The 19,815-nt window shown below is 48.9% G+C and overlaps 1 long non-coding RNA gene across 1 annotated transcript; it reads left to right on the top strand.

Moving 5' to 3' along the window:
- The first annotated feature begins 7,268 nt into the window (after positions 1-7,268).
- LOC141113524 (uncharacterized) lies at positions 7,269-12,662 on the top strand. Its single transcript, XR_012236781.1, has 2 exons — positions 7,269-7,566; positions 11,339-12,662. It is a non-coding gene; the product is annotated as an uncharacterized lncRNA (long non-coding RNA).
- The last annotated feature ends 7,153 nt before the right edge of the window (positions 12,663-19,815 follow it).

Below are 19,815 nucleotides of genomic sequence, written 5' to 3'. Positions count from 1 at the left end.
AGAAAAAGAAAGAGAGAAAACTGGAGACAAGGTTGGGATAAGGGTTAACATTATCCTGGAGAGGGGCTTTAAGAAAGCTTTGCCTTCTGCAGGAAAACGTGTGCCTGTTCTACAGGTCTATTTGAACCCCTTCCCGACCAGCCGCCGCAGTTATACTGTGGCAGATTGGCTCCCCTGTGCGAGCCGTCGTAGCTGTACTGTCAGGAAAGGTTCCATCCGCTTGTAATATCTGTCATTTGGCGTGCAGTACTGAGGTCCACCAGCAGGTGTCTCCTGGCAGTTTGGAACTGTCAAGAGAACTTTCCCTTGCTGGTGTTATGTCATCTTTGGTCCGCAGTACTGGCGTCCACCAGCAGATGGATCTTGGCAGTGTGGAGCAGACAGCACCTCCTGCAATCAGGTGTCACTTGAGGCCAATTACAGGATGAGATGCCCCTTCGAGTAAATATCTCCACTCCTAAAAAAGGGAAACTTGATGGCAAGTAACTCCCTATCGCCCAAGTCGTAATTCTTTTCAGGTAAACTTAATTTCCGGGATGCGAAAGCTACAGGGTGCAGGAGTGCTTTGGGACCCTGTCTCTGAGAAAGGATGGCCCCAGTAGCAGTTTCTGGAGCATCAACCTCTAGTATGAAAGGTAGAGCTGGGTCCAGATGTCGTAAGACTGGTGCAGATGAGAATAGTGCCTTTAATTTTAAGAAAGCTTCCTGGGCTTCTGAGGACCATTGAAAATGATTATGCTGGCGTGTAAGTTGGGTGATGGGAGTTACGATAGCTGAAAAACCGGCAATGAACCTTTGGTAGAAATTTGAAAATCCTAAGAATTGTTGTACCCCTTTTCTATCCACAGGAGCTGGCCACTCCTGAATTGCCTTGGCCTTCTGCGGAACCATTGCAACACCGTCAGTGGAAATAATGAACCCCAGGAATTGTACAGTTGTTTTTTCGAATTCGCACTTTTCGTCTTTAAGGTATAATTTGTGTCTCCTGAGAATTGACAGGACCAGCTTGACGCGTACCCGGTGAAGTTCCATGGTGGCTGAAAAAATGAGAATGTCATCTAGGTAAACCACTAGAAAGTTGTCGAGGTATTCAGGAAAAATGTCGTTCACTAGATGCTGGAAAGTGGCCGGGGCGTTACAGAGCCCGAACGGCATTACCAGGTACTCGTGATGCCCAAACCTGGATCTGAAAGCGGTCTTCCATTCATCGCCCGCTCGAATCCGGATAAGGTTGTAGGCCCCGCGAAGGTCTAGCTTGGAAAAGATTCGGGCGGATTGGAAGCGTTGGAATAGTTCCAGAATGAGAGGAAGTGGGTACCATTTTTTAATGGTGATTTTGTTTAATTCCCTGTAATCAATGCAGGGTCTGAGGGATCCATCCTTTTTCTCTACAAAGAAAATACCGGCTCCAGCCGGTGACGAGGAGGAACGGATAAACCCTTTCTCAAGATTTTCGTCAATATATGACTTGAGGGCCTTCAATTCTGTTTCGGACAAGGGAAAGATGCGGCCAAAAGGGATTTCAGAGCCAGGCAAAAGGTATATAGGGCAGTCATAGGGCCGATGAGGTGGTAGAAGGTCTGCCTGTTGTTTGTCAAAAACATCTTTAAACTCCAGGTAAACTGAGGGCACATGTTGAAGATTATCAGATATTGATGTAATGGTTGAGCAGGAGGCTGGAGCTGGAAGGAGGCAGTGTTGGGAACAGTATTGGGATGAAAAAAAGACTTCTTTCCTGTTCCAATCAATTTGAGCCTGCAGCCAGGGGAGCCCCAGGATGATGGGGAACAGAGGAGAAGAGATTATGTCGAAGCGTAGGTACTCCTGATGGCCGTAATCCGTGGTGGTAATGATGGGTCTGGTTTCCTGAGTAATTAGTTCAGAACGGGGAAGAGACCCATCAGCTAGGTGTACCTGAAGGCTTTGACTTTTAGTTGTCAGAGGAGTGTGTAAACTGGCAGCTAGTGAGGCATCCATGAAGCAGCTACATGCTCCGGAATCAACTATAGCGGGTAGGCGAGCTTCCTTTTCCGGTAGCTGTAAGGAGACAAAGAGAGTAACATAAGTCTGTGAAAAACCGGAGACTTGGTAGTTAATGGCAGGTTGAGGGTAGGACTTACTAGGTCTCACTGGGCAGGATCGGAGGAAATGCCCTGAGCCCCCACAGTAGAGGCACAGATTGGCCTGACGCCTACGTAGTCTTTCTTCCGGGGTGAGAGGAGCACGGAGTTGCATTGGTTCAACCTCAGGAGTGGTAGAGACTGGAGGAGCCGAGTAGGATGGATGGATGGGAGTCGGTTTTGGAAGCATCCAACTAGGATGAGGGGCCTGGAAGCGTTCTGAACGCCGCTCACGCATGCGACGATCCAGTTTGGTTGTTACTTGGATTAGGTCTTCCAGAGAATCAGGGGTCTCAATCCTGGCCAGCTCGTCCTTTAGAGTTTCAGACAGCCCCTGACAGAACTGGTACTTGAGGGCAGGTTCATTCCAGCCAGTATCAGCCGAGCACTTCCGGAACTCAACACTATAGTCCTCTACCGGCCTCCGCCCTTGGCATAAGTTATGCAACGTAGCCTCGGCTGTGGCTGTGCACTGAGGGTCATCATATAACTGTGCCATACCTTCGAAAAAGGTATCTACTGCATTCAGCATGGGGTTCCTCTGTTCCATTAAACAATGAGCCCAAGCTTGGGGTTCATCGGCCAGGAGGGAGATGATGAAGCCAACCTTTACCACTTCGGTAGAAAAAGTCCTGGGTTGCAGAGCTAAATACAAGGAACAAGCATTTTTAAAAGCTCTGAACTTTTTACGGTTGCCAGAAAATCGCTCTGGTGTGGGAACCCTAGGCTCCGGGGAGGCCATAATCACTGTAGGGCTGGCTGATATCTGAGGAGAGGAGACCCCACTAGGAGGTGCAAAGACAGCAGCCACTGAAGGAGGTGGTCCGGAGAGTTGCTGAAGGCGACCGTCAATTTGTGCATAGCCATCCTGCAACTTTTGGACTGCTTCGGTAAGTGCCAAGACTTGCTGACACAGGATTTCCAATAGGGAACGCGCTCTGTCGGCCTCTGACATGGCTGGTTTGTACTGTCAGTTATAGTACTCACCGAGACCAAGATGCCGAGAGCGGTTCACCCTTGCGACTAAGCGCAGTCCGCCCCCTGGAGGTGATACAGGGAGTGAATGGCACGAAGAGGCACAGGCTACCCCGATGGACCGTAGGTATCTTGCGTGAAGGTCCTTGCAGATAAGAGCCGCTGTGCAGATACTGGTGGGCAGGAGTACTGGCTGGAACAAAAAGGGAAGACAGTCCAGAAGCAGGCTGGGGGTCAAACACAGGAACAATAACTTTATACTGCAGGTCTTGAAGAAGAGTGTCTAGGAGACACGGATAGTCCAGGTACAGGCAGAGGGTCAGGCAAGGAGACAGGAGACAGTCCAAGAGACAGGCCGAGGGTCAAACACAGGAGACTGGTGGAAATCCGTTTAAACAAGCCGAGGGCAAGGTTAGGAGAAGACCAGAGGAATCCAATAACAATCCAATAACAATAACAGGTAGTCAGGCACTAATACAGGAAACAGGATCAGATCACACAGGAAGCTGAGACAAACCAGCAATTTGTTTGATCCTCTGAGCGCCTTTTATAGGCCGCCCAAAGGATCACGTTGGGTGTGTGCATGTGCAAGTGCCGTAGCGCCGGAGCGCGAACGCGCATGCGCCGGAGCGCCGTTCCGCCGTGCATGCGCGCAAGAATACAGCCAGAATGGCAGGAAGGAACATTCTTCTGACAAGAGTAGAAGAATGCATCGGTCCTGTTCATCAATACAACTTTCCCTGCAGGAGAACACCACTCCTCTCCCAACCAGAATACTTACCCCCCTTGAATAGGAGGAAAAAACCGAATGGTATTGGACTTGGAACTTCCGACTGCAAAGTTGTAACGCACTATTATCAGTCAAATGCGTCTCCTGCAGACAAAGTAGTCCTGGCCCACTCCCCTCTAGTGCCGATAGGACCGTAGCTCTCTTAATTGGATCCCCTAGGCCCCGGACATTCCATGAGGTTATGCTGACTCTCCTTTCTTGCATGGTAAAAGGAAAAAAAAAGGAAAAAAATATAAGTAAACACTAAAAAACAACACAAAATAAAGTGGAAAAGTGATCAACCTAGCAATCACACTCACATGTCTTAAACTCAAGTGAATTTTCCAATCTGTGTATTTCTCCCTCTCTCCATAATCTTCGCCTCTCGCAATTTGTGCCTTCCAAAATAAATACTAATGTTAGTGATGTGTGTTTCTTAACCCTCACCCTGCTCCCCTCCCTACCACCCACAACTACCCTCCCCTCCCCCCACCCATGCCCATCAGGGCCAACCCTAAGGGCTTCACCTGTGACCTTGCCATACCTCTCCCAACTTACCCTCCTCATATTCCGAACCAGTAACTTTAATGTAAAACATAACCATGGGAGCCCCTTGCACTCTCTTACTCCCCTACTTGCAAACATTCACCCAAAAAAAGTGTCTCCCCTCCTCCACTCCCTCCAATCTGGACAATCAAAGTAATTTCCATGATGTAACAATGATATCTCACTGATGTGTCAAAATAATACAATCAATATCTTAAAAAGAAAAATAAAAAAAATAAAAAAATAAAAATAAAAAGGGAGGGGGGGAGGGAGAGAGAGGGGCCAGCAAACCCGAAAAAGGCTTAACAAACCTCAATTAGACCATCCTCCTTCCCCCCTCCCCCCCACAGACAAAATACTTCCATGCACAACATCTTCTACAGGTCCTTCTTATTTCTTTCCAACCACTGCTCCACTTCAGACAGTGAGCCAAAGAACAACGTTTCACCCAATGTTGTCACTCGTAAATGGGCTGGGTACAGCAAAGCATATGCAAGCTTATATTACTGCAAAGTTCTCTTGATTGGTGTAAATTGCGCCCTACGCTTCTGGAGATTCGGTGAAAAGTCTGGGTACAGCGAGACCCTAACCCCATTGTACATGATGACTCCATCTCTCTGGCCTTCCGTAGTAGGATCACCTTGTCATTATAATTAACAAGTTTCAGGAGCAGTGGCCTATTATATTCGCCCGACTGTCGGGTCCTGAAAGGAACTCGGTGGGCTCTTTCAATCGCGAATAAAGGTGTAAAAGTTGTGGCGCCAAACGTTTCCCTAAGCCAACCCCTCAAGAAAAGCTATGGGATCGGGACCCTCGCACCTCTCTGGAAGACCTATCACTCTCACGTTATTTCTACAGTCTCTGTTTTCCATTTCATCGAGTTTAGTAGCCTGTGCGGCCATTTGTTCCTGTAGCCCCTTGATTTCTTGCTTTAGTGGGTATAAATTATCCTCAAATGTACTTAGTCTCTCTTCTAAGGCAGTAGTCCTCTCTACAGTCTTGCACAATACCTGACTCATTGAGAGTAGTTCCTCTTTAATACTGTTTAGCTGACTATCGAGACTGACAATCGAAACTTAACAGGCATTAACAGCAACGTCTCTCAATGTTGGTTCCTCATCCTCAAAAAAAATTCCATTTATTGTACTTATCTGTCTGTTGTTATTTGTGGGTCTCTGTCAGTTGGTTGGTTATTGCACTGTGTCATATTGGAGGTGGTTGTACTTATATTATTCATTTACTTTAACCACTTCCAGCCCACGGACGTCATATGACGTCCTGGGCTTTGGGCGGGTATATCTGAATGATGCCTTTAGTTACAGACATCATTCAGATATTGCCGGTTTCAGCCGGCGAATCTCTACACCATAGGAATGATCATAGCGGCCGTTCCGCCGCTTCATCGTTCCTATGGGAGGCGAGAGGGGACGTCCCCCCCTCCCGCCGCCCTCCGGTGCTTGCTCTGACTCACCGTTACAATCGGTGAGGCGGAGAGTGGATCCGCCGGTGCCGGATGTAGATCATAGAGTCTCTATGATCGTCGGAGGCCGGGCGCGATGTTATGACGTATCGCCCGGCCTCTCCATTCAAAAAACGGCGCCGCTTCGGCTGGGAAGCGGTGATCGTTTTATTTATTTTTTTATTTCAGGCTTCCCAGCCTAGTGGTGAGATATGGGGTCTTATTGACCCCATATCTCACTATTAAGAGCACCTGACATGTCATATTGCTATTACAAGGGATGTTTACATTCCTTGTAATAGGAATAAAAGTGATCAATTTTTTTTTTTCAGAAAAGTGTCAAAATAAAAAAAATAAAATATAATTAACAATAAAAAAAAAAAAAAATTTTAAAGCGCCGCTGTCTCCGTGTGCTCGCACGCAGAAGCGAACGCATACGTAAGTCCTGTCCACATATGAAAACGGTGTTCAAACCATACATGTGAGGTATCACCGCGAACGTTGGAGCGAGAGCAATAATTTTGGCCCTAGACCTCCTCTGTAACTCAAAACATGTAACCAGTAAAAAAATTTCAAGCGTCGCCTATGGGGATTTTTAAGTACCGAACATTGGCGCCATTCCACGAGCGTGTGCAATTTTGAAGCGTGACATGTTAGGTATCGATTTACTCGGCGTAACTTCATCTTTCACAAAATGCAAAAACATTGGGCTATCTTTACTGTTTTGTTTTTTTTAAACACAAAACAGTTTTTTTCCCCAAAAAAACGCGTTCGAAAAATTCCTGCGCAAATACTGTGTGAGATAAAAAGTTGCAACAACCGCCATTGTATTCTCTAGGGTCTTTGCTAAAAAAACATATATAATGTTTGGGGGTTCTATGTAATTTTCTAGCAAAAAAATGATGATTTTTACATGTAGGAGAGAAATGTCAGAATTGGCCCGGTATCGAAGTGGTTAATAAATCATTATATTTTCACTTACATGTGTTTGGTGTTCCTCTGTAGCTAACCACGCAGTTCTGGTCATACCTGGTACATGACAGTATACCAAGGCCATCCCTGACCAGAAGTGGCTACACAGAGGAACCATCTTGGTTCAGGTTGCTTGCTGCAATGAATTCTGATGTGATTCATTATTATGCTCTGCTGGCATCAGAGAGTAGTGAATATCTCCGCCAGACACTGAAGGAGTGGACCAGTGATCAGCTGCTAAAGATCATTCGTTTTACTCACTCCTAGGTTGATCTGGGCATGCTGTCTGGGGATGTCCAGCCTTTAATTCAAATCTGCACAGAGCTGGCTTTGCCCTGCATCCCAGAGAGCCATGATGATTTTTCTCCCCCTTTCAATATTAATCAGGTCACATCACTGGTAAGGGAGGCCCGGAGTGAAAATGAGGAAGGAATGATAAAGGAGGGCCGGGCATGACAGTGTGGAGAAGGAGACACAAGAGGGGTTAATTAGAAATAGGGAATGGGAGTGTCTAGGAAGGGTGGTGGAAGATAGGAACTTGTAAAAGGGGGAGTGGCATTACTTAAGGGGAGAGGTGGAGCCAGGAAGGGGCAGTGGAGAGAAAGAAGACACAGGAGGAGGCAGTTTTATTCACTGCTCCTCCAGCATCAGCATGGAGGACAGGACACCATCCTGGCGAGGCTGAGGGCTGCGACGGCGACGAGAGGAGTGGACTGGCTGAAGAGGCAAGTCGGGGCACTGATATTGGATGAGGAGGGATCGTGGACAGTGGAAGAGACCCATCACGTGCGGAGGTCGCGGCCTCCGGCGTGTTTTTCACCAGGGCCGCCATCGCGGCCTGCTCGGCAGACAGGGAGCCCTCGGGGGGACCGATCAGCGCCCCCAGTGAAGCGGACACAGCGACAGGATAACTCAGGGCCCGGGCGGTCTGCACGCCGCAGGCCTACTCCGGGGGGCGGGGCCACGGGCCGTTATGGCGCCGCTTCACCGCCAGAGTTTCACAGGCCTCAGAGTGAGGGTTTAACACATGGGGGGTGGCAGAACAGGCAGGGGGGCTAAGGGGGGAAGTAGTGAGGACACAGTGGCTACCGGAGGGGGATTAGAGTGGTCAGCAAGGCTGTGGGTGGGCGGGGCTTAGCCAACAGACTGGCACATGGACAGAAGGATGGCGGTGGTGGTCACAAGCAGGCCGATCGGTGCAGCCAGGGCGACTCCCAGTGGCGGTTCAGGAAGAAGTATAGCGGCAGGAGAGAGTCGGCCCTTATATGATCAGATCTTCACGGCTTCCGGGGCCTCTTCACCCGGGGGGCTGACAACGCCAACTGTCAGGGAGCAGGACGATCGCTCGGAAGGTGAGGTGTCCGACAGCGAAGAACAACAAGTGCCAGCAGGAGAGACCAATCGGAGGCGGTGGGGGCGTGCTCCCAGACAGCCCGGTGAGTCCAGCAATGATTTATCTGTGATTAAGGCATTACATGACTTATTAGGGGTCGTAACAGCGGGTACAGTGGGGATAAAGGGGGGGGGGCGCCTGATCAGCAATTGGCGGCTCCAAGGCCGGCCAGTTCTGGATCAGGGGCGCAATTGAAGGATTTATCGAAAGGATTGCAGAATTTGGTGGGTAGATTTGAACTGGGACAGGAACAGCTGCCGCAGGTGGCCCTTGGAAGGGAACGGTAACCGGGGGGGAAAGAGGTGCTATGGCGACTAGGGTAAGGGTGCAGAGGGTGCCGGACCCCTCGGGGGCGGCAGCAGAAGGAGCGGGTCAAGGAAAAAAGGGGGGCTACAGAGGGGGCGGCAACAACGGCCAGAGTGGAGGTGGTGAGTATTGCGGATGCGGCGAAGGGCGAGGTATATGGGTGCTTTGAGGGTCCACTGGGAACACACTTAAAGCAGGAGGTTCGGGATAATATTGTCAAGGGTGAATATGTGGAGATATTTTTCCCTATTGCCGCTGGAAAAATTTAACCGGTGATAGGGTAAAACCGGATAATTCCAAGAAGGGGGGATGAAGAAAAAAGAGGTACAGGCTGATTCCGCGGACATTTACAAATTGTAAATTTGGGGGGTCCTGTAAGTTTAAGCACGAGTGCTTCAAAAAAAAAAAAAAAAAAAAAAAAAAAAAAGGGAGGCGTCACAGCGAGCCTGCACATGAAAGGGACGACGCCGGAAAGGTGAAAAGGAAGAAGCCTTTTCTAAGTAGGTATCCGGACTAGGTAGCGATGAGGCTATTGGTCACGGGGTTTGGGGAAGGTTTTCGTATACCATGTTCATGGGCAGTGGTTCCACCACTGACAAGAAATTAGAAGGTTAGTGGGGGGGAAAAAATTGGCGAAGGAAGTGGCTTTGGGTCGGATGGGGGGCCGTTTGTGGATAATACCTATACAGGATTTAGTTGTTTCACCTTGGGGGGTGGGGCCTAAGAAGGAACCGAACAAGTTCCGACTTATTCATCATTGGTCATTTCCTAAGGGAGTTTGGTGAATGATTTTATCGATCCGGAAGCATGCACTGGGTCTTACACGTCATTCAACGTGGCAGTATGATGGGTGAGGAAGTATAGCAAAAGAGCCATTGATGGCAAGTCGGACATAGAATCCGCCTTCCGCTTGCTTCCGGGGCATCCGGATAGTTTCCGGCCGTTGGGTTGTTATTGGCAAGAACAGTTTTATGTAGACAAATGCTTACCTATGGGTTGCTTCATTTATGGTGCCATGTTTGAAGCATTTAGCTCATTTCGGGAGTGGGTGGTTAGGGATGTGTCGGGCCTAGATTCGGTCATACATTACTGCCTCCGACGTGTGTGCGATTCTGCTAGCCACGTTGCAGCACTTCGCGGGCAGGTTTTTGGAGTGCCTTTAGCAGAGGATAAACAGAAGCCCCGACGACGGAACTCAGTTTGTTGGGGGGATAGTGGTAGATGTGGAAACAGTGGAATGTCGCCTGCCCAGAGGTAAGTTGGAGAACTTATACAAAGTAATTTGAGGGATCCACAGACTGTGGTAAGTCCAGTTGAGGGCTTTGCAGTGGTTACTAGGTAAGTTGACTTTCGCTTGTAGGATAATCCCAATGGGGAGGGTGTTCTGTCGACGGCTGTCGGCAGCAACGGTAGGGGTCAAGGCACCTACATATTTGGTCAGGCTTAATAGGGAAACCGGGAGGACTTGAAGGTATGGTATGAGTTTCTGGAGTCGTACAACGGCAGATCGTTGTGGATGTCGGGCCCGGTGACATGGATTTAACTACAGACGCGGTAGGGGCTAAGGGTTATGGGGGCGTTTTTTTCAAGGGCAGTGGAGTGCGGGTCCTTGGCCGCAAGTATGGGTGGAGGCAGGGTTCGCGTAACCTGGTGTTACTGGAACTCTTTCCAGTAGTACCGGCGTTGGAACTTTGGGGGTGAGGCTTGTAGGAATATGAAATCGGGACTGAATTGTGCCAACAGGGGAGTGGTCCAGGTGATCAACCGCATGTCGGCGTCATCACCACCTGTACTAAGGCTATTGCGTAGGTTGGTGTTGAGGTGCTTGGGATTGCACATTTTCTTGTATGCTGGTCACATACCTGGAGTGTATAATACACTGGCTGATGCACGGTCTCGCTTTCAGTGGGACAGATTCAGAGAGTTGACCCCGGGCGCAGAGCAGGAGGGAGTCCCTTACACAGATTGGATGTGGGAGCTGGCATTGGAGTCGCCGCGGGATGGATTCGGCAGTCAGTGAGTGTAGCCACGCGGGCGCATTATACTAAGGTATGGAAGGAGTGGTTGTTAATGGTACAGGAGGCCAGGATTGGTAAGGACAGGGCGGAGGTAAGGTTGTGGGTTTTGTATTTTGTGTCTAGGAACATGGAACGTGGGGGATTGGTCTCTGCCATTGAGCGGAAGATGGCAGGCCTGTCATGATTTTACAACTGATGGGGGAGGAGGACGCAACAAAAGAGTTTGGGTGAAACAGGCTTAAAAAAAAAAAAAAAAAAAAGGGGGGGGGTTTTCCGGAGGGGTCACATGAAATTGGTTATGAGACGGCCTGTCACGTTTGCCAGTCTGAGGGCCATATGTGGGATGTTGTGTTCAGTATGTATCTCAAGCTATGAGGTCTTACTGTTTTACTGCGGTATCTTCGCTGGCATTTTATGACTAAGGCATAAAGATGGGTCCTATTTATCAAAAATTCCAATTTATGTCGGTGTTCAGCAAATGCCTTTTCAGGGCAGGCTTGGAGGGGGAACAATACGCTTCACACTCCTTCCGCATAGGGGCGGCTACTGAAGCTGCCAGGTGTGGGTAGGATGAGGCGGCGGTGTGGAGGAACGGGAGGTGGGAATCAAGGAGATTCCGCATTTAAAAAAAAAAAAATAAATAAATAAATAAAATACAATTTTAAAGAAAGAGAACAGGGGGAGGTAAACCGGATTTACGGGGTGTTTTAAATGAGGTTGTCAGTATGTGGGGATATGCTGGAGTATTGCTACCTTGGATGTTTTGTCGTCTCATTTCAGATGGAGGTTCCACACGCCTCATTTTCAGATGGAGGTTCCACACGCCTCATTTGGATCCTCGGTCATTTCTATGTGTGCTGGGATTGGGCATTTCGCGGAAAGAAGCTTATTTGCGGTGGTTGAGTACGCCTGGTATGAGGTGGGAGAGAGTAGTTCGGGAAGTGGTATGATATGAAATTTGGACAGACCTCCCGATGTTTTGGTAATCCATGCAGGGGTTAGTGGTTTGGGGGGTACGTCCGGTCAGGGAGCTGATCACAGACATCAAGGCTGATTTTCTGCAGTTAAAGGCTGATTTTCCGGGTACTCTGCGGCTATGGTCGGACATATTTGCCCGGACAGTTTGGAGACGGGCTAGATTAGTGACTAGCATTCAGAAAACACGCATATGCATAAACAAAATGGTGGGGAGGTTGTGGTTAATAATGGAGGTTTAGTCATTGGGCATCTAGAATTAGAGACCAATGTTGGGCTCTATTGGATAAAGGATGGAGTTCATCTTTCAGATGGGGGATTGACCTCTAGTCTGGGCTTGCAGGAAGGGATTCAAAGGGCCCTGTGGGTGTGGAGGTGCCTTCAAGAGTAAGTTGGTCACTCTTTCAGGCTGTGGCGGAGTTGCTTGTTGGTCTCTGACGGTGGCAGTAAGAAGTTGGTAATCCAAAAGGGGTGGGGGGCTCATCGGCAAGATCAGCCCCTCCGGTGTATTCCATCATGGTGGATGGAATAAGGAGATGGTGGCACTGCGGGAAAGGGGGTGTCTCCGAGCGGCTACAGCGGGAGGCCTAACGGTTTTCAAAATGGTACCCGCAGTGCGTGGTGGTATATATATTTTTGGTATACATATTTGGTAAACAAGGTGAGTCGCCGTCAGAGACCAACGGACTGGGGTAAAATGTTATGGTATGGGTTTTATGTTGATTTGATAGTGGAGTTATCTGGTTGGTTTGTCTAATAAAAGCTGTTATGGCCATTTATACTCCAAAACAAGGTGTGGACTCAATTATTATAAATGGATATTAAAGTGGGTTGGAGTTTAGGTGCATAACAGTTAATTCATGGGGGTCATTTTGACTACACTGGTCAAGGGAGGCCCGGAGTGAAAATGAGGAAGGAATGATAAAGGAGGGCCGGGCATGACAGTGTGGAGAAGGAGACACAAGAGGGGTTAATTAGAAATAGGGAATGGGAGTGTCTAGGAAGGGTGGTGGAAGATAGGAACTTGTAAAAGGGGGAGTGGCATTACTTAAGGGGAGAGGTGGAGCCAGGAAGGGGCAGTGGAGAGAAAGAAGACACAGGAGGAGGCAGTTTTCCCACCCTCCCTCCCTATATATAGATATATATAAAATCAGAAGTGTATACAATTTATGTTGGGTGTTTGTTGTGATTTTTCTTTTTGTATTCCAGGTGGAAGACGGTCGTCATAACAGCAAATAAGGGGTGTTTACAGAGGGTGGCGGAGTTGCTTGTTGGTCTCTGACGGTGGCAGTAAGAAGTTGGTAATCCAAAAGGGGTGGGGGGCTCATCGGCAAGATCAGCCCCTCCGGTGTATTCCATCATGGTGGATGGAATAAGGAGATGGTGGCACTGCGGGAAAGGGGGTGTCTCCGAGCGGCTACAGCGGGAGGCCTAACGGTTTTCAAAATGGTACCCGCAGTGCGTGGTGGTATATATATTTTTGGTATACATATTTGGTAAACAAGGTGAGTCGCCGTCAGAGACCAACGGACTGGGGTAAAATGTTATGGTATGGGTTTTATGTTGATTTGATAGTGGAGTTATCTGGTTGGTTTGTCTAATAAAAGCTGTTATGGCCATTTATACTCCAAAACAAGGTGTGGACTCAATTATTATAAATGGATATTAAAGTGGGTTGGAGTTTAGGTGCATAACAGTTAATTCATGGGGGTCATTTTGACTACACTGGTCATGGCTTCTGGAAGATGACTCCCCTTACTTTTTTGAACATTACACAGCCTGTTCCCAACAGATGATAAAAGAATGTGTTGATTCTGTACAAACCCTTGTCAGACAGGCAGTATGTAACCTGCAGTTTGTGCAACCACTACTTTTAGCATTAGTATTTAATTTAATTTAGTATTTTGCAATCAGCCCCAGCTAGCCCACAACAAACCATCTCTGCTGCCAGACACCTGCCTGCCCAAGAGTTTTTTTCCCCTTCATCCATGTCAACCTCCGTTTCAGCCCAATATACCCTGCTTCCCACCAAATATCAATACCCTGTCTCTACCCGCTACACTTATCCTGCCTTTAACCCACCTGCCTCTTCTCTGCTACCTACAACTTCCCCACAAGAACTTCCTCTGGCCGCTGTTCCCTCTCGCTTGCCATATCCCAGCCCTTCTCTTCAGTACGCCTCACCCCCTACCTACAGTCACCTACAGTTCTCCAGCAGTTAAGCCAAATAAGAAACGGAAGTTCTTTTCAACCCACACTATCCTGCCAGTAACCCAACCTGCCTCCACACCAACCAACCTGCTCCAGTCTGCTTGCATGCCAGCTGAACCTGATAACCCACCTGATTCTGCCAAACCTCTGCCTGCTATCCAGCCAGTGTCTCCGCCTGAAGTTCCTGTATGCCAGCCAGAAGTTCCTGTATGCCAGCCCAAAGTTCCTGTATGCCAGCCCAAAGTTTCTGTATGCCAGCCCAAAGTTCCTGTATGCCAGCCCGAAGCTCCTGTATGCCAACCAGAAGTTCCTGTGCCTGTATGCCAGCCCGAAGTCCCGATGCCAGTATCCCAGCCTGATGTCTCGGTGCCTGCCTTCCAGTCTGATGTCCCGGTTCCTGCCTTCCAGTCTGATGTCCTGGTGCCTGCCTTCCAGTCTGATGTCCCGCTTGAAGTTCCGGTGCCTGTGTCCCCACTTGAAGTTCCGGTGCCGGTGTCCCTACTTGAAGATCCGATGTCCCAGTTTGAAATTCCGTTGCCTGTTTCCCGGCCTGCGAAGCCTACTGCCCAGCCTGATGCGTTCCTGTCTGCTGCCCAGCCTGATGTGTTCCTGTCTGATGCCCAGCCTGATGTGTTCCTGTCTGCTGCCCAGCCTGATGTATTCCTGTCTGCTGCCCAGCCTGATGAGCCTCTGTCTGCTGCCCAGCACAATAAGCCTCTGTCTGCTGCCCAGCCGTATGAGCCTCTGTCTGCTGCCTAGCGTGATGAGCCTCTGTCTGCTGCCCAGCCGGATGAGCCTCTGTCTGCTGCCCAGCCTGATGTGTTCCTGTCTGCTGCCCAGCCTGATGAGCCTCTGCCTGCTGCCCATCTGGATGACCCAGAGCCTGCTGCCCAGCTCGATGACCTGGAGCCTGCTGCCCAGCTTGATGACCTGGAGCCTGCTGCCCAGATCGATGACCCGGAGCCTTCTGTCCAGCTCAATGACCCGGAGCCTCCTGCCCAGCTCGATGACCCGGAGCCTGCTGCCCAGCTCGATGACCCGGAGCCTGCTGCCCAGCCCGATGACCCGGAGCCTGCTTCCCAGCTCGATGACCCAGAGCCTGCTGTCCAGCTCGATGACCCAGAGCCTGCTGCCCAGCTCGATGACCCAGAGCCCACGGTCTGCCCTGATGTGCCTGCTGTCTGCCCTGATGTGCCCGTTGCCCAGTTTGAAGTGCCTGATGCCCAGCCCAAAGTGCCTGATGCCCAGCCCGAAGTGCCTGATGCCCAGCCTGACGTACCCCCATCCATTGTTCTGCTTGATGCCATAGACCGTGGACAATAATCCAAATACTAGTTGGAGCGTAAGGAGGCCGCTCCTTTGAGGGGGGGTACTGTCAGGAAAGGTTCAATCCGCTTGTAATATCTGTCATTTGGCGTGCAGTACTGAGGTCCACCAGCAGGTGTCTTCTGGCAGTTTGGAACTGTCGGGAGGACTTTCCCTTGCTGTTATGTCATCTTTGGGCCGCAGTACTGGTGTCCACCAGCGAATGGATCCTGGCAGTGTGGAGCAGACAGCACCTCCTGCAATCAGGTGTCACTTGAGGCCAATTACAGCCATATAAATACCCGGCAAACAGTCACATGTTTGCCTTGGTATCGTCTTTGCGCCCTGACCTGCTAGCTTGTGATCTGATCCTGACTCTGAACCTGTTCCTGTGCCCAGAACCTGTGACCCGTGTATTTGATCCTGTCTCCCTGTCCTGATCCTTATCCTGTCCCACCTGTTACCCTGCATCCCTGCCCTGCAGTCTGATCTGTCCATCCTCTCCCTGTCCTGTGTTCCTTACCCCATCCACAAAAAATAAGGGGGACATACATTTTGTTTGGGTACAACATCGCACGACCACGCAGTTGTCAGTTAAAGTGACACAATGCCGTATCGCAAAAAATGGCCTGGTCATTAAGGGGGAAAATCTTCTGGGGCTAAAGTGGTTAAAACACTATCTACTCTCTGTGATACTATACAGAGCCCTACATTCTGACACTGGATACCATATTCTGGCTTCAAGTAGTAAATGTAATTTTTTTATAAGCAGCATGACATCTAAGGACTGGTAAGATTCAATGTATTACATTTTTGGTTTTGGGTTTAGGTACATTTCAGTGATGCAGTGATAGGGGAGTTCTCTGCTCCCCTATCATGGTCCAGTCAGCCAATGCTATTCCCATACAACAATCTCTCTTTGTGAAAGAACCCTAAATCTACACTATGGTAGTGTGTGCCCCATAAGGGTCCCCTGATGACTCCACCACCGGTGACCACAAGTGTGGGAACCAACTGGCCCCAACGCAGGGTTTAAAAATGACTTATATCTTGGAAAAGCAAGATACTTTCCAGAGTTGGGCTTAACATGGGCAGCAGATTGTAGACTGAAGCTTGAAATCATGGTCTAGCAGAATAAGAAGCTAATGGAGATATAACTAATTCATCACAGAGTTCTACCTGACATGTTAACCCTTGTCAGCTGTATGAACAATGCATTACACATTCCTCCATGTCAAGTTAACGACCCGCCTTGTCAGTCTCCTAGCCGATGCAATACAACGTTTCTCCATCACACCGTTAACCTACAGGCATGCCAATCAGATAACCGATGCATCACACAATGTTGACAAGCCAGTCAACAGACAGAGAAACCCCAGGCAAATAGTGAAAAAAAATAAGATTACTAATTTTCTGCTAACCAATACGTTGGACCTGGTAGGCTGTTTGTTTATTTTCTGTTGCTTTTATGATTTTTTTTTTCTTTAATTGAAAAAGTATACATCCCTCCTTCATCAAAATAATTACAGGCATTGGCAGACACATGAAACTCTGCTCTACAGATACCAACCAGAAGGTCCATCGGCATCAGACCAGTTGCAATCAAATCCATTTTACAAATCCATTTTGGTTTCAGCAGCTAAATGCCTGTTCAATAGAGATGAGCCGAACACCCCCCGGTTCGGTTCGCACCAGAACCTGCGAACGGACCGAAAGTTCGCACGAACGTTAGAACCCCATTGACGTCTATGGGACTCGAACGTTCGAAATCAAAAGTGCTCATTTTAAAGGCTAATTTGCATGGTATTGTCCTAAAAAGGGTTTGGGGACCCGGGTCCTGCCCCAGGGGACATGTATCAATGCAAAAAAAACTTTTAAAAACGGCCGTTTTTTCGGGAGCAGTGATTTTAATGATGCTTAAAGTAAAAAAAAAAAAAAGTGAAATATTCCTTTAAATATCGTACCTGGGGGGTGTCTATAGTATGCCTGTAAAGTGGCGCGTGTTTCCCATGTTTAGAACAGTCCCTGCACAAAATGTCATTTTTAAAGGAAAAAATCTCATTTAAAACTGCTTGCGGGTTTAATGTAATGTCGGGTCCTGGCAATATGGATGAAAATCAGTGAGACAAACGGTACCCCCCAGTCCATTACCAGGCCCTTTGGGTCTTGTATGGATATTAAGGGGAACCCCGCACCCAAATTAAAATAAGGAAAGGTGTGGGGCCACCAGGCCCTATATACTCTGAACAGCAGTATACAGGCGGTGCAAACAAGACAGGGACTGTAGGTTTGTTGTTAAGTAGAATCTGTTTGTCATTTTGAACGGGTACATTTTTAACGTGTTTAGCTCCAGCCAAAATATCTTTTTTAAGCTTTTTGGAAAACATAGGGAAGGGTTATCACCCCTGTGACATTTGTTTTGCTGTCTTTCCTACTCTTTAGAAGATTTCACCTCACTTTTTGTCCCAATGACAAATGTTTTTTGAGAATTTGGGGTTTTTTGTGGAACAAGGATTGGAAAGCATCAGTGGAAAGGAGAAATGTTTTTCCCATATTAACTCTTACAGGAGAGAATTTCCCTTCCTAGGGGTAGATTTCATCTCACTTCCTGTTGTCTCCTTCCGTTTGCAAGTAGGAGTCATTTGTAAGTTAGATGTTTGAAAGTAGGGGCCTGCCCTATATACTCAGCAGAAATTTGGGCCTTAGGTGTTGTTGTGGCCACAACAACGTAAGCCCTCACAGGGCCCTGCTGTGAAATATTAGATCAAGAATTGTAATTACATGCCCCTGTTGAACAGGGGCAGAAAAACTGGGCCTTTGGTGGTGGTGGTGCTGGTGCCACAACGCTGTAAGTCCTCACTCGCTCTTGGTGGGTGCAGAAATGGGCCCTGCTGTGAAATATTAGATCAAGAATTGTAATTACATGCCCCTGTTGAACAGGGGCAGAAAAATTGGGCCTGTGGTGGTGGTGGTGCTGGTGCCACAACACTACAACCCCTCACAGACACTTTAGTTGGAACGCAGGAATGAGCCCTGCTGCAAAGTATTGCATCAAAAATTGTAATTACACGCCCCTGTTAAACAGGGGCAGAAAAATTGGGCCTTAGGCACTGGTGCTGGTGCCACAACACTGCAACCCCTCACAGACACTCTAGTTGGAACGCAGGAACGAGCCCTGCTGCAAAATATTGCATCAAAAATTGTAATTACACGCCCCTGTGAAACAGGGGCAGAAAAATTGTGCCTTAGGCACTGGTGGTGGCGCCCAGAACCAAAAATGTTCTTACAAGCTATCAGCGTGATGATTGAGGAGGAAGAGGATAATTACTCAGGGATAGTCACTCAGCATCAGCATAGGCAGTCTTTGAAGGGATCTGAGATTTCAAAAAAAATTATTCGGTTACATCAGCATCAGGTGTTTGGTAGGTGGTGGTGATCCAAGACTGATTCATTTTTATGAAGGTCAGTCGATCGACTGAGTCGGTGGACAGACGCACCCTGTGATCGGTTACCATGCCTCCAGCAGCACTGAATGTGCGTTCCGAAAGAACGCTGGACGCAGGACAGGCCAGTAGCTCAACTGCATACTGTGCAAGCTCTGGCCAGTGATCCATCCTCAAGACCCAGTAACCCAGAGGATTTTCGGTGGGAAAGGTGTCCAAGTCTGATCTTGCCCCTAGGTATTCCTGCACCATGTAAAACAGACACTGGCGATGGTTGCTAGAACCGATCATACCTTGGGGCTGCGGACCAAAAAATTGTCTGAACGCATCGGTCAGACGGCCACCTTCTCCACCGCTCCTTCTTTGACTGACCGAAGCCTCAGCAACACGTTGTCCAGAAACAGGAGTTTGTAACCTCCCAGTCTCTGGGAACGCGTTGCACAGACCTTTCTGCAAGGCCTCCCGAAGATGTTTCATCCTCTGCTCCCTCTGCGATGGCAAGATAAGGTCCGCAACCTTACCCTTGTAACGTGGATCAAGGAGGGTTGCCAGCCAGTATTGGTCCTTCTCCTTGATACCACGAATACGAGGATCCTTACGCAGGCTTTGCAGGATCAGGGAGGCCATGCAGCATAGGTTTGCTGAGGCATTCGGTCCGGAGTCCTCTGGGTCACTAAGGACAACATGGTCCGCAGCCACCTCCTCCCAGCCAAGTACAAGTCCATGTGTTTCTTGGGACTGATCCCTTAAAGACTGCTGCTGATGCTGAGTGCCAGGCTCCACCTCCATACTGACACAATCTTCCTCCTCCTCCTCCTCCTCTTCCTGTGTGATCGGCGGGCACGCAGGAACACTGTCTGGATAAAGGGGGCCTTGAGAGCTAAGGAAGTCCTCCTCTTCCTGCCTCTGTTCTGCCTCAAGTGCCCTGTCCATTATTCCACGCAGCGTGTGCTCCAACAGGTGGACAAGGGGGACAGTGTCACTGGTGCATGCACTGTCACTGCTCACCATCCTCGTGGCCTCCTCAAATGGTGACAGGACAGTGCATGCATCCCTGATCATGGCCCACTGGCGTGGGGAAAAAAAACAAGCTCCCCTGACCCTGTCCTGGTGCCATAGTCGCAAAGGTACTCATTGATGGCCCTCTGCTGCGTGTGCAGCCGCTACAGCATGGCCAACGTTGAGTTCCACCTGGTGGGCATGTCACAGATTAGGCGGTTCTTGAGCAGGTTAAACTCCTTTTGGAGGTCCGTCAGCCGAGCACTGGCATTATATGACCGGCGGAAATGCACACAGACTTTCCTGGCCTGCCTCAGGACATCC

This window comes from Aquarana catesbeiana, linkage group LG12 (assembly GCF_042186555.1).
Source record: "Aquarana catesbeiana isolate 2022-GZ linkage group LG12, ASM4218655v1, whole genome shotgun sequence".
Lineage (NCBI taxonomy): Eukaryota > Metazoa > Chordata > Amphibia > Anura > Ranidae > Aquarana > Aquarana catesbeiana.
Note: the sequence above shows the minus strand (reverse complement) of the source record. Positions and strands in the feature narration are given on the sequence as shown.